This window comes from Ovis canadensis, chromosome 3 (assembly GCF_042477335.2).
Source record: "Ovis canadensis isolate MfBH-ARS-UI-01 breed Bighorn chromosome 3, ARS-UI_OviCan_v2, whole genome shotgun sequence".
Classification (NCBI taxonomy): Eukaryota; Metazoa; Chordata; class Mammalia; order Artiodactyla; family Bovidae; genus Ovis; species Ovis canadensis.
The window spans coordinates 148,038,288-148,053,263 of NC_091247.1; the positions used below are offsets into that span (position 1 = coordinate 148,038,288).

The 14,976-nt window shown below is 38.6% G+C and overlaps 1 protein-coding gene across 7 annotated transcripts in view; it reads right to left on the reverse strand.

Moving 5' to 3' along the window:
• Positions 1–14,976, reverse strand: part of TMEM117 (transmembrane protein 117) — a 647,436-nt gene that overhangs the window by 51,393 nt on the left and 581,067 nt on the right. The gene's annotated exons all lie outside the window — the stretch shown is intronic.

A 14,976-nucleotide genomic window follows, 5' to 3' on the forward strand; every position in this document is an offset into this window, starting at 1 on the left:
TCAGATATATATATGTGTGTGTGTATATATATATACATACACACATTCTTTTTCATATTATTTTTCATTAAGGTTTATTTCAGGATATTGAAATGGTTCCCCGGGCTTTGGAGTAGGACCTTGTTGTTTATCCATTCTGTGTATCACAGTGCTAACTACTAAGTCATGTCAGTCATGTCTGACTCTGTGTGACCCCATAGACGGCAGCCCACCAGGCTCCTCCGTCCCTGGGATTCTCCAGGCAAGAATACTGGAGTGGGTTACCATTTCCTTCTCCAAGGCATGAAAGTGGAAAGTGAAAGGGAAGTCGCCCAGTCGTGTCTGACTCCTAGTGACCCCATGGACTGCAGCCTACTAGGCTCCTCCGTCCATGGGATTTTCCAGGCAAGAGTACTGGAGTAGGGTGCCATTGCCTTCTCTGGCGTATAACAGCGTGTATCTGCTTATCCCAAACTCCCAATACCCCCATTCTGCACCTCCCAACCCCCTTGGCAAACACAAGTCTGTTCTCTATGTCTGTGAGCCTGTAGAATCCCAAGCTTGATCTCTACCCCTTTGCTCCCCTTACCTGAATGACAGGAGGCTTAGTCCTGAACAGCTTTCTGAATGACAGAATTCACTACTGACCACAGCAGCCTCCTCAGAGAGCCTTGCTGCTTAGCATTTTTTTCTTCCATCAGTCCAAAGCTGTTTCCTTTAATATCCTCCCCGACGCCATCCTATCCCTTGAGCCCGCAGCCAACACATTTTCATTCCTTTTCCAGACTCTCTTTCATGAGCACTGCTGTAATTTCTACCCCAGTTCCTCATTCAACTAACTATATAACATATCCGGATGCCTGTTCTGGCAAGACTGCAAATTCCTTTGTGACGTGGTTACTTTTTCTAACATGTTCTGGCTAGCTCACAGACCAATCTTAGAAAGTAATGCCTATATCTGAACCCAATGACAACCCAGTTCATCTCCTCAGGAAAGAGTGTGACAAACACCAACCCTGTTCTAGATGCTATGCTACTTTTAAAATATGAAAATGTGCATATGGTCAAAAATTCAAACATGCCTATAGACATATGTGGTGGTGGCTGTTTAGTTGCGAAGTTGTGTCTGACTTTTGCAACCCCATGGACTGTAGCCCACCAGGCTCCTCTGTTCATGGGATTATCCCAGCAAGAACACTGGAGTGGGTTGCCATTTCCTTCTCTAGGGGATCTTCCCAGATGTGGGACTGAACCTGCATCTCCTGCATTGGTAGGTGGATTCTCTACCTATGAGCCACCAGGGAAGCCTACAGGCATATAGATGCCTCTGATTTAAAAACACTCCCTCCCCTCCTTCAAAGCCTCTAGCCCACATCTCCCCAGCACCGCTCTCCCCTCCCCACCCACCACTACAAAGACAACTACATGGTATCTCTTAAGAAAACAAATTCTTTACATGCACAGCTAAGTAATTAAATGGCTAGAGATGATAGGGTTGAGCTGTTTCTTCCTCAAGTCTCATATATTTTAACAGGAAAGGCCTTCCATAGCTGGAAATTGGCTAAAAAGTGAGTAGGCAAATGTGCTAAAATAGAGTTATGGTGATACTGGCTAACCTTTCCAGAAAAGCAGAAATTATAGCCAGATTACAGTGTTCATAAATGAGGTCCTATGGCCTTTCTATCTGATAGGCAAAAAATGAATGATCTTTACTTTGATTGGTTTTTTTCTAAGTTATGAGTGAAGTTGAATCTCCTTTAATGTTTATTAACTATTTATATTTATCAACTATGTCTTTTACTCATTTTTCTCCTTAATATATTTATTTCACCTAGAAGTGATTCTGGTGTTAAATATTTAGGTTGAGATCGAATTCTATTTTGTTTTTTTGCAAACACCTAGCCTGTTATCTCAGTAGTTATTGAATAATTTATTTTTTTCCCACTGATGTGAAATGTCAACTTCATTTTACTTTAGATTATTTCTATATATCTTTTAGATGTGTTCTAAATCTCTACCTTAATCCAGTGAATTTCTATTACTTCTTAATGCAGAAACTATTTTAGTTATGATTTCATGATATATTTTAATATCTGGCTCAGATATTCACAGCTAATTTTGCACATGTATTTTTCAATTTTAAATGTAGAATTGTCAGGTCCAAAAAAGTCTTGTTGATTTGGGAAAAAATATATATATTGTAACACATGTATATATATTTATATATTTTACATATGATTAAAAAACATTAAAATACTGGTGATATTGAACCTTGCTATTTAAAAGAGAACATGTTTTTTCTTATACATATTTATTAATACATATTAATAAATATATATTTATATAAATCATGTTATATATTTATGTTTATTATATATCATATATAATTTCTTATTATATATGATATAAACATATAATATATAAACACTAATATTTGTTTTATTAATATTAACAATATATTTATTCATATATTGTTATTAAAATATATTTACAACATATAAACATATTATATTTTATTATTATAAAAACAACATATTTACAATATATAAACATCAATATATTATAGAAAAATATAGAATTATTAATTATATAAAATTATATGTTGTATATTTATTAATTATATGAATATATGAATAAGTATATATTCATATTATGTATAATTTATAAATATATATAAGAAAAAGCAATGTAAAACATGTTTTTCTTTGAATGTGTGCTCAGTTGCACAGTCGTGTTTGACTCTTTGCGACCCCATGGACTGTAGCCCACCAGGCTTCTCTGTCCATGGGATTCTCCAGGCAAGAATACTGGAGTGGGTGGCCATTTCCTTCTCCAGGGGATCGTCCAGACCCAGGGATTGAACAAGTGTCTCTTGCCTCGCCTGCATTGGCAGGCAGATTCTTTACCACTGCGCCACCCAGGAAGCTTGCTTTGAATGGCAAGGTTCAATATCACCAGAATTTTAATATTTCTTGTATATATTTATATATATTTCTAGCAGGAATTTTCAAGACCTTCTTCACATAAACATTTTTATTAATTTTATGGGAGCTGGTATATCTTTTGTTGTGGTGGTTGCACTTGTAAATGGGATAACATTATATTGTCTAAGTGGTTACTGATTATAAAAAAGCTATTCAATTTCTATATATTAAAACCAAATATATTTCTAACTGTTTCTAGTATTGTTCGTGCTGATTCTCTTGGTTTTCTGAGCATATGACCCTATTAACTGAAAACACGATAATTCTGCTTCTTTCTTTATACTTCTGATTCCTTTCTCTTGGTTAATTTCATTGGCTACCATTTCCTGAGCAATGGGATTATAGTATGGCAGGCGTTTTAGATTGTTTCAGTCACGGTCATTTCATTTCCTTTTTAAAATTACTTATTGCTTGCTAGAGGCTAGGAAACTAAGCCTCTACCTTAGTTCCTAGGGTCACTTCAAGCTTAGATCCAACCTATAATCTAGCTCACACTGAGAAGAAGAAAATGTCTCCTCATGAGATTTGGAGGGTGGAAGTGAGGCAAATTGTACCGTGCTTCTGGTCTGTTGATACTCTAAACCAGGAGCACCCTCATAGACATTCTGAGGTTTTCTCAATCATACAGAGACCCTGTGTCTAATGCCTTCTTTTGCAGGTATTGAGAGGTAGTGGGCAGAGCATTTGTTTTGCTGCTGTAGGTCATACCTGAGATGGTGTGGTCATGGAGCTAACTGTTGGGATTGCTGGGTTTCCCCTACTTTGTAATCCCAATGGTGGCAGCATCTCTCCTGGCAGGCCAGTTTTAGACTGGAATTCTGGGTGACGGACTTGGAAGCTAAGCCTAGATCTTGCTCCACAGTCTTCAAACCATTTCATAATCACTTCTGCCACATGACCATATCTAAAATACTAATATTAGTTAGAATGGCTTCTGTTATCTGCCAACCAACTCTAATGATAGTAGACCCTTAACTTGTTCCTAAATTGAAAGGAAATGCATTTAGAATTCTAATATTTAGCCATTAAGTATGTTGTTGGCTTTTGAAAATGGGATGCCTATGTGCACATATACAAATATATTTGCATAATGCCTTTGAAATACTTTTGAAATTATTCCTTTAATTTCCTCTATATTCATGGTTATTTACTCTTCTCATTTATAATTTTATGGTCTATTTTTTTCCTCCTTAGTTTCTTTAGCTTCCTGCTTTGAAAGCCAATTTATAGTAAATAAATATCCATTATCCATCCACTGTTTTTAAAAAATATTCTATATTGATACATGTTACTTTAAAACCTGTTTCCACCATCTTTTTCATGTGTGTCTCTGTGTGCACATGTGTGCACACACACGTGTGTGTTTTTAAAGAGTAGAAGCCACCTTTTACTTCTGTTAAATTTCATCTTATTAGATTTGGCCTAAAGTTTTATAATCCAATATATTATCTATACCTTTCAAGTTAGTTTCATCTGCAAATCTGACCAGAATGCAATTTACTTAGAAAGAAGTTAAATAGGAGAGGATTAAAAATAAAAGCCTGCTGCAAACCTTTAGAAATCACATTGAAGACTGATATTAATTTTTTAAATTAACATATTAGTCCAATCTTCAGTCAGTTCTGAACCCACTAAGCTATGTTAACACATCCCACATTTCTTCACCTTAATTTAGATCAAGATGTTGTGTTAAATTTCTCAAATAATTGATAATTTCCTAGGAGGTCAAGACACATTTTACAAAATAATTGTTTCAATAAATTTTTAAAAATACTTGAGACAGCAAAAGAGACACAGATGTATAGAACAGTCTTTTGGACTCTGTGGGAGAGGGAGAGGGTGGGATGATTTGGGAGAATGGCATTGAAACATGTATAATATCATGCATGAAATGAATCGTTGGTCCAGGTTCGATGCATGATACTGGATGCTTGGGGCTGGTGCACTGAGACGACCCAGAGGGATGGTACGGAGAGGGTGGAGGGAAGGGGGTCAGGATGAGGAACACGTGTATACCTGTGGTGGATTCATGTTGATGTATGGCAAAACCAATACAATACTGTAAAGTAAGTAACCTCCAATTAAAATAAATAAATTTATATTTAAAAAAATAAATTTCTCATCTTTGGAAAAGAAAACAAATTTCTACAAACCTCAGTTCTAATGTAACACCTATAGTATCCTTTAAAATAAAAAAATTATCTACTTTAAATATTTCCAGTATTTCCCCATCATAGATCAGTGGTTCTTAATCATTCATTGCTGCCTTCTCTATTCTGTCAATTGCAAAGGAATGAAATATTGTTAGACTGCACATATATTTATAAACACTTAATTCATACAGTTTTGTCCAAACTATTTTGCACTTCTCAATGCCAAAATATTTTTAATGTCTATGTGTCTATAAAAAGCTTATATCTAACAAATAATATATATATATTTACACATAAAGTAAGTACATAAACTCAATTATAAGATGTACTAACAACTTAATAATCATTTTTATGATGAAAAGAATATAGGAATAAAGTATTAAGTGTGTCCACTGGCTTTTGAGATGCAGTTAGATGTGAAAATGTGGGTGTTAGAACGGTATACATGCTGTGACTCTGACTCCCAAGGATCTCTTGCAAGGCTGGTTGTCCTCATCTCCATCAGAAGAGATGTCCTTTTCAGACAAATGTGTGATTTGGTCCTTTTGAAATATGGAGTTAGGTTTCCAGTCTATAGCAGAGGGTGTTTCTCAAGGATGGAGGCTATGATTGACAAGAACTGGGATCACCCCCTCCACCTCCTTGTGCCTCTTTCAGCCTCTCCCAGCAGCTCTGTTACATTCTTATTTTACTGGATGCCACAAGGTATTTTCTACAAGTTTCCAAAACCACAAAGGAATATTATACACAGCAGAAAGGAGTAGAAGTTACTGAAGGGATTGAGTTTCAAATAATAATTTAAAAGCTCAATCTTGCTTCTCACATGCTTAAATTCATAGCACTACTTCTGTCAGCAGCTTCAATTTCTGGGAATGCAAAAACTGCTCTAGCCAACAGTGGGTTTTGCTGAAGTTTACTCATATTGTTTTGAATAAATAATTTTGTAACAGCTTTGGAGTACAGCGTGAGAGGGGAGGAAGGGCAAGGAAGAAATATCTAAATGTAAACATTTATAAAGTATAGTCATAAAGTGCTCTTACTCATGTACTTACTAACATGTACTTACTCATGAGTGATATCATGTTTTACATATAGACCTTATTGGGAAAATGAAAAGGCTTTGGTATAAAAAGAAAAGCCTTTAAAATGTAACTTTCAGGCACTTTTTCCAATGCCTGATGGAGTGCTTTAAAACCTAAAACCAGGACTCTAGGAATTATTTGCTTCTGGTTTCCAATAAAGGTTTGTGAGAGTTGGACTGTGAAGAAGGCTGAGTGCCAAAGAATTGATGCTTTTGAACTGTGGTGTTGGAGAAGACTCTTGAGAGTCCCTTGGACTGCAAGGAGATCCAACCAGTCCATTCTAAAGGAGATCAACCCTGGGGTTTCTTTGGACGGAATGATGCTAAAGCTGAAACTCCAGTACTTTGGCCACCTCATGCGAAGAGTTGACTCATTGGAAAAGACTTTGATGCTGGGAGGGATTGGGGGCAGGAGAAGAAGGGGACGACCGAGGATGAGAGGGCTGGATGGCATCACTGACTCGATGGACGCAAGTCTGAGTGAACTCCGGGAGATGGTGATGGACAGGGAGGCCTGGCTTGCTGCAGTTCATGGGGTCGCAAAGAGTCGGACACGACTGAGCGACTGAACCGAACTGAACTGACTGAATCAACACAGATCACTAAAAATCGGTAAAATGTCATAAAAGCTTGCATTCTATTTTCCTGAAAAACTAACTGTGTCATTTCTCTAGTGAATGGTTAGAAAATGAAATGGATTAGACATGTCCTAAAATACAAATTAGTAGTTCATGGCAAATAGGAACTACATGTATGTCTGTATCTATGTATAAAATATATGTACAACAGTGGTTTAGCTTGCATGAGAACTTTTTATTCTTTACATCAATTCATTTATTTATTCCTCTCCTATTTTAAAAGAATCATAATGTTTATTATTATTATCCACTTTTTATAGACAAAGACAATAGGACTTAAGAGGTTAAGAAACTTGCATAAGATAACAAATTAGTAAATGGGGATCAGGGTTTATCCCAGCAAATCTGAGCCCAGGATCTATCCTCTTCAGCATAAATACTACATGGACTACCCTAAAGTATTTGGCAAGAAATCATTATCTGCATTGTTCTCTGGACAAAAATTATGAATCATCTAACAGAACTCAAGAAATTAAGTTAAACATGTTGACTGTCATGTCTTAAATTCACTCTATTTATAGAAAACATATCCCCAGGTGGTGCAGTGGTAAAGAATCTGCCTGCTGATGCAAGAGATGCAGGTTCAATCCCTGGGTTGGGAAGATCCTCTGGAAGGGGAAATGGCAGCCATTCCAGTATTCATGTCTGGAAAATTCCATGGGTAGAGGAACCTGGCAGGCTCCTCGTGAGGTCACAAAAGAGCGGGACATGACCTAGTGACTGAACATGCGTGCGTAACACTCCTACTATTTAATAAATTTTAGTTTCAACTTTAATGATACAGATTTGAAATCCAGAAATTCTTCCTTTTAATCCTGACTCTGTATTAACTAGATGACCCTGAATATGACAACTAATCTCTCTGAGTATCTGTTCTTCTATAACTGGTACTCCACCTGATTGAACTGCTATGATGATTAATGAGCTAAAAGAAGAGGGCATGAGTTAGATAATAAGAACATGATTTAAATAAAAAGTATTATTCTAAAATGACTTTGTTCATTGTCTTACTTCTTTTAGACTTTATTCTCTTAAGAGGGCTTCCCAGGAGGCACTAGTGGTGAAGAACTTGCCCGCCAATGCAGGAGGCTTCAGAGACATGGGTTCAACTCTAGGTTTGGAAGATCCTCTGGAGGAGAGTAAGGCAACCCTCTCTAGAATTCTTGCCTGGAGAATCCTCATGGACAGAGGAGTATGGCAGGCTACACTCCATAGCATTGCAAATAACTGGACACTACTAAATTACCATGTATGTACTATCCTAAGAATCTACCCTAAACTTCTAGAAAATTTATTATGAGCATGTTAGTTTCATGTTCAATGTCACCAGCGGCCCACATTACTAAATCCGTCAAGTGTATGTGCCTCTAGGTTTTTTCTTTATTAAAATATTTAAACACAACTGATGTAAAGTAAAAAAAAAAAAGTCTGAGTCAAAGCTGGTATAAATTCTGAATCAATTGAGCGGGTTTTTTCCCCTTCTCTATCCCTTAACTCTTTGTATTTCTAATCCTACTTTCTTTTAGGGATTAGAGTAACCTAGACTAGAAATCTCTCCAAGAAAATTAGGATACCAAGGGAATATTTCATGCAAAAAACATCACAAAGGACAGAAACAATATACACCTAACAGACGCAGAAGATATTAAGAAGAGGTGGCAAGAATACGTGGAAGAACTGTACAAAAGATCTTCATGACCCAGATAACCACGATGGTGTGATCCCTCACCTAGTGCCAGACATCCTGGAGTGTGAAGTCAAGCGGGTCTTAGGAAGAACCACTACGAACAAAGCTAGTGGAGGTGACAGAATTCCAGCTGAGCTATTTCAAATCTTAAAAGATGATGCTGTGAAAGTGCTGCACTCAATATGCCAGCAAATTTGGAAAACTCAGCCGTGGCCACAGGACTGGAAAAGTCAGTTTTCATTCCAATCCCAAAGAAGGGCAATGCCAATGCTCAAACTGCTACACAATTGCCCTCATTTCACATGCTGGCAAGGTAATGCTCAAAATCCTCCAAGCTAGTGTGTGAACCAAGATCTCCCAGATGTACAAGCTGGATTTAGAAAAGGCAGAGGAACCAGAGATCAAATTGTCAACATCCTCTGGATCACAGAAAAACATCTACTTCTGCTTCATTGACTACCCTAAAGCCTTTAACTGTGTGGATCACAACAAATGGTAGGAAATTCTTAAAGAGATGGGAATCCCAGAACACCTTACCTGCCTCCTGAGAAACGTGTAAGGAGATCAAGAAGTAACAGCTAGAATCAGACATGGAACAACGGACTGGTTCAAACTTGGGAAAGGAGTATGTCAAGCCTGTATATTGTCACCTTGCATATTTAATGGAGGAGCCTGGTAGGCTGCAGTCCATGGTTTACTAAGAGTTGGACACGACTGAGCGACTTCACCTTCACTTCACTTTCATGCATTGGAGAAGGAAATGGAAACCCACTCCAGTGTTCTTGCCTGGAGAATCCCAGCGACAGGGAGCCTGGTGGGCTGCCATCTATGGGGTCGCACAGAGTCAGGCACGACTGAAGTGACTTAGCAGCAGCATATTTAACTTATATGCAGAGTACATTTTGTGAAATCCCAGGCTGGATGAAGCACAAGCTGTAATCAAGATTGCTGGGAGAAATATCAATAACCTCAGATACGCAGATGACACTGCCCTTATGGCAGAAAGTGAAGAGGTACTAAAGAGTCTTTTGATGAAGGTGAAAGGAGAGTGAAAAAGCTGGCTTAGAACTCAACATTAAAAAAACCAATCAAGGGATCTTGTCCCAATACTTCATGGCAAATAGGTGGGGAAACAAAGGAAACAGTGACAGACTAGTTTTTTAGGCTCCAAAATCACTACAGATGGTGACTGCAGCCATGAAATTAAAAGATGCTTGCTCCTTGGAAGAAAAGCTATGGCAAACCTGCTGCTGCTGCTGCTAAGTCACTTCAGTCCTGTCCGACTCTGTGCGACCCCATAGATGGCAGCCCACCAGGCTCCCCTGTCCCTGGGATTCTCCAGGCAAGAACACTGGAGTGGGTTGCCATTTCCTTCTCCAATGCATGAAAGTGAAAAGTGAAAGTGAAGTCGCTCAGTCGTGTCCGACCCTCAGTGACCCCATGGACTGCAGCCTTCCAGGCTCCTATGTCCATGGGATTTTCCAGGCAAGAGTACTAGAGCAGGGTGCCATTGTCTTCTCTGGAATGGCAAACTTAGACAGCATATTAAAAATCAGACACATTACTTTGCCAACAAAGGTCCATATAGTCAAAACTATAGTTTTTCCAGTAGTCATGTATGGATGTGAGAGTTAGACCATAAAGAAGACTGGGCACTGAAAAGTTGATGGTTTTGAACTGTGGTGTTGGAGAAGACTCCTGAGAGTCCCTTGGGATGCAAGATCAAACCAGTCAATCCTAAAGGAAATCAGTCCTGAATATTCACTGGAAGGATTGATGCTGAAGCTGAAGCTCCAATACTTTGGCCACCTGATGTGAAGAGCTGACTCATTGGAAAAGACCCTGATGCTGGGAAAGATTGGAGGCAGGAGAAGGGGATGACAGAGGATGAGATGGGTGGATGGCATCACTGACTCAATGTATAAGAGTTTGAGCAAACTCCAGGAGATGGTGAAGGACAGGCTAGCCTGCAGTCCATGGAGTCTCGAAGAGTTGGATATGACTGAGCAATTGAACAATAACAACTTTCTTTTGTTCCCATGCTGTACTCAAAGGGGCTTTCCTCATGGCTCAGATGGTAAAGAATCTGTCTGAAGTGCAGGAGACCTGGGTTCAATCCTTGGGTAAGGAAGATCCACTGAAGAAGGGAATGGCTACCCACAAGGACTTTTTCTTGGAGAATTCCATGGACAAATGAGCTTGGTGGGGCTACAGTCCATAGTGTCACAAAGAGTCAGACATGGCTGAGTGAGGTAATGTTCACCTATATAATCTGCTGTCAAAAGTTTTTCCTAGGTACAAGATAAGGCCACTCAACTGACTCATTATTTATTGTGATCACCTTCCTTCTAAACCTTCTCCTATCTTGCCTTATTACGGTTTTTGTGAACTTTCTTTTTCTTGAACGAAAGATTCTTTAAATTCTAGGCACTTGAAAAGATGTTGAACATCACTAATCAGCAGGGAAATGCTTATCAAAACCACAATGAGATGTTAACTCACACCTGTCAGAATGGCTATCATCAAAAAGAATACAAATAATGAACATTGGCAAGGATGTGGAGAAAAGGGAACCCTCCTACTATGCTGGTGAAAACATAAATTGGTTCAGACACTGTGGAAAACTTTATGGACATTTCTCCAAAATATAAAAACAGAATTTCCATATGACCTAGCAATTCTACTCCTGGGTTTATAGCCAAAGAACTCCAGAAAAAGTTACATGTGCCTCAGTATTCATAGCAGTGTTATTTACAATTGCCAAAGTATTTAAGCACTTTACGTGCCCATCAACAGATAAATGCACAAAGATGTGGTATATATCCATATACACGCACACATGTACACACAATGGAATGCTACTCATCCATAAAAAAGAATGATATTTTGCCATTTGCAGCAACATATATGGATTTGGATGGCACAGAGGAGCCCGGTGGGTTACAGTTCATGGGGTTGCAGAGTCAGATGTGACTGAGCGACTAACACTTTTTCTTTCACTTTCATGATAAGTAAAATAAATCAGACACTTTATAATACCACTTGATATCACTTTATGATATATGGAACCTAAAAAATAGTGAATAAAACAAAAAAGAAGCAGACTTCACAGATGCAGAGAACAAACTAGTGGTTCCCTGAGGGGAGAGGAAGGGGGTGGGGATATTAGTAGAGGATTTTTAAAAAGGATTATTATGGGATCATATGAAATCATATGTATGAAATTTCTAAAAATTGTAAATGGCTCCTCTTGATTTTCAAGACCCTTCATAACTTGACTTCAGGCTTCAGTTCCCACCACTAACTACCATGCATCCTGCTGGACATCCTTATTATCTTCCCATGTGTTCTGTCTATTCCTTTTTCTACTCAGTCAACTCTCTTCCAGTCTTCATACCTCATTTTATGATGCCCTCCTTATAGTGTCTGATTTTTGTTTGTGTTTTAGTCTTGCTCTCTTCACTTAACTATAACTTCCTTAAGGTGAAAGTTCAGTCTATATGGTTTTTGAGAACACTTTTATGGTGCTAAGCACATAACTGGTGATCTTTTTTCTGTCTTAGGTGATACACCAAATACTCTCTCAGCAGCATGGTGCCTATTAAATGTCGAGCACTGTGTCAAGCTCAGATGTGAGGTGGGTTCAGATGTGAGGTGGGCACTATTCACCCGCTCACAGAGAACATAGTGTGGGGAAGGTTCAGTCCTGTGCACACATATTCAGTAAACAGTGGCCTTTTCTATTTAGGGAGCCTAGGGGACTGACAATAGACCAAACCTTAGGCAGTTAAAGCAGGTTTCTCAGAGGAGGTGACCCTTAAGCTAAGAATCCCAGAAAGAATAAGAGTCAACCATGTGAAATAGGCCCTAATTTAATTTTTCAGCTTCCTATGATGATTGAGCTAAAAGGGATTTGGAATTGGCCTGAGGCCCAGAGCTGCACCCCGACTTTTCAAGCATCTCACTTGCAATCGCATTCTCCTAGCTCTTAGTTTGGTGGGTTTTCCATTAAGACACATGACTTTACTCAGGCAAGCTAATGATATGTATAATGCTATTTTCCTGAAGTCAATGAATCCATGCCCTTAATTACACTCCTGGTCAAACACTTGGCTTGAAATAAAATGTGGTAAATTGAACATCAGTATTTCTACCACAGGTAAAATTCTATATTGTAATTACCTGTCTTTGATTTGGATAGAATTTGTAAGAATATTTAAGAAGAAGAATGCAATTTTTTTAGGCTTTAAGAAAAAGTTTGTCATCAAAGGAGCAATGGAGAGAAAGGACACTATTATTTACTAAGTGCTTTGTTATATGCCAGGCACTAACAAATCCAGTTCACAGTCTTAAAGAACTGTGTTGGTAAATACAACAAAGTCCTTTTATCAGTTTGGTTCAGTTCAGTTCAGTCACTCAGTCGTGTCCGACTCTTTGCAACCCCATGAACTACAGCACGCCAGGCCTCCCTGTCCATCACCAACTCCCGGAGTTCACTCAGACTCACGTCCATCGAGTCTGTGATGCCCTCCAGCCATCTCATCCTTGGTCGTCCCCTTCTCCTCCTGCCCACAATCCCTCCCAGCATCAAAGTCTTTTCCAATGAGTTAACTCTTTGCATGAGGTGGCCAAAGTACTGGAGCTTCAGCTTTAGCATCATTCCTTCCAAAGAACACCCAGGACTGATCTCCTTTAGAATGGACTGGTTGGATCTCCCTGCAGTCCAGGGGACTCTCAAGAGTCTTCTCCAACACCACAGTTTAAAAGCATCAGTTCTTCGGCACTCAGCTTTCTTCACAGTCCAACTCTCACATCCATACATGACTACTGGAAAAACCATAGCCTTGACTAGACAGATCTTTGTTGGCAAAGTAATGTCTCTGCTTTTTAATAAATGAGAAAATTGAGATTTTCAGATAATTTAAGCAACATACCTCAGGACAAGGAAGACATATTTGAAAAGCAAGCTTATATCCATGCAAAGTCTAATGTCTTTCCCTATAGCACCTTCTTCACCTAGTTGATTGGTCAGAGAGGTAATCTGTAATCAAGCTCTGCAGACAATACCAGGTCCCCCCTTTTAATATTCTCATATCTTCTTGTACTTTTCCATAAGAAAAATCACCATAGTTTGTTCTTTTGTATATATTTCTATACTTCATTGATTAATACCTAGTTCTGCCACTAGATTCCAGGCTCCAAATGGGCAATGCCATTTTTTTTTTTTTGGCAATGCCATTTTTATCCACCACATTTAATACCCCAGGCCTGGCATGTTGTTGGCATTTAATAGGTACTTATCAAATAAGTGACATTGATACCCTGTGGTCTGAAGCAAGAAATTTGGGAGTGGTTGATCAAAGACACTTCCAGTAAGAACAATACAGTCTCAGAGAGGTGAGAGATGTGCAAGTTGCTTGAGCTGTTTTTGACAACACAATTGCTGTTTGCTGGTTTGAAAATATTAAGCAACACTCTCTAGTAATCTATCACACTTATCAATTGTAATAAAAATAAATATAACATGATAAAAAAACTCAATACACAAATACCTATTTTAAATTTGCTAGTATTAGTTGCAACTGAAAAGGTATAGCTTTACACAAAATTATTTTTAAGATAATTTAAAGTTACAGATATTTAAAATCCTCTGGTATTAGTTAAAACTATGTATTCAGTTCAGTTCAGTTCAGTCGCTCAGTCATGTCTGACTCTTTGTGACCCCATGAATCACAGCACACCAGCCCTGCCTATCCATTACCAACTCCTGGAGTTCACACAAACTCATGTCCATTGAGTCGGTGATGCCATCCAGCCATCTCATCCTCTGTTGTACCCTTCTTCTCCTGCCCCCAATCCTTCCCGGCATCAGAGTCTTTCCAAATGAGTCAACTCTTTGCATGAGGTGGCCAAAGTATTGGAGTTTCAGCTTCAGCATCAGTCCTTCCAATGAACACCCAGGACTGATTTCCTTTAGGATGAACTGGTTGAAACTCCTTGTACTCCAAGGGACTCTCAAAAGAGTCTTCTCCAACACCATAGTTCAAAACAGTATACACACACTCAAATGCCTGACTAGAAATAAATAGTATTCAGTATAAATGGAATATCAATATTTTCATACATTTATGTCTGGTAGTGGTGTAGTCACTAAGCTGTGTTTGACTCTTGCAACCCCATGAACTGTAGCCTGCCAGGCTCCTCTGTCCATGGGATTCTCCAGATAAGACTACTGGAGTAGGTTGCCATTTCCTCCTCCAGGGGATCTTCCAGACAGAGGGATCAAACCCCAGTCTCCTGCATTGCAGGTAGATTCTTTACTAAGTGAGCTACGAGGGAAGCCCAAGTACACACATTTATGTATATGTAGTTTAATATCATTTTTATAAGACTTTAGCTATAAATTGATTCTGCCTAAAAGAAATTTCATTGGATCATGTTAGTGCATGAGATC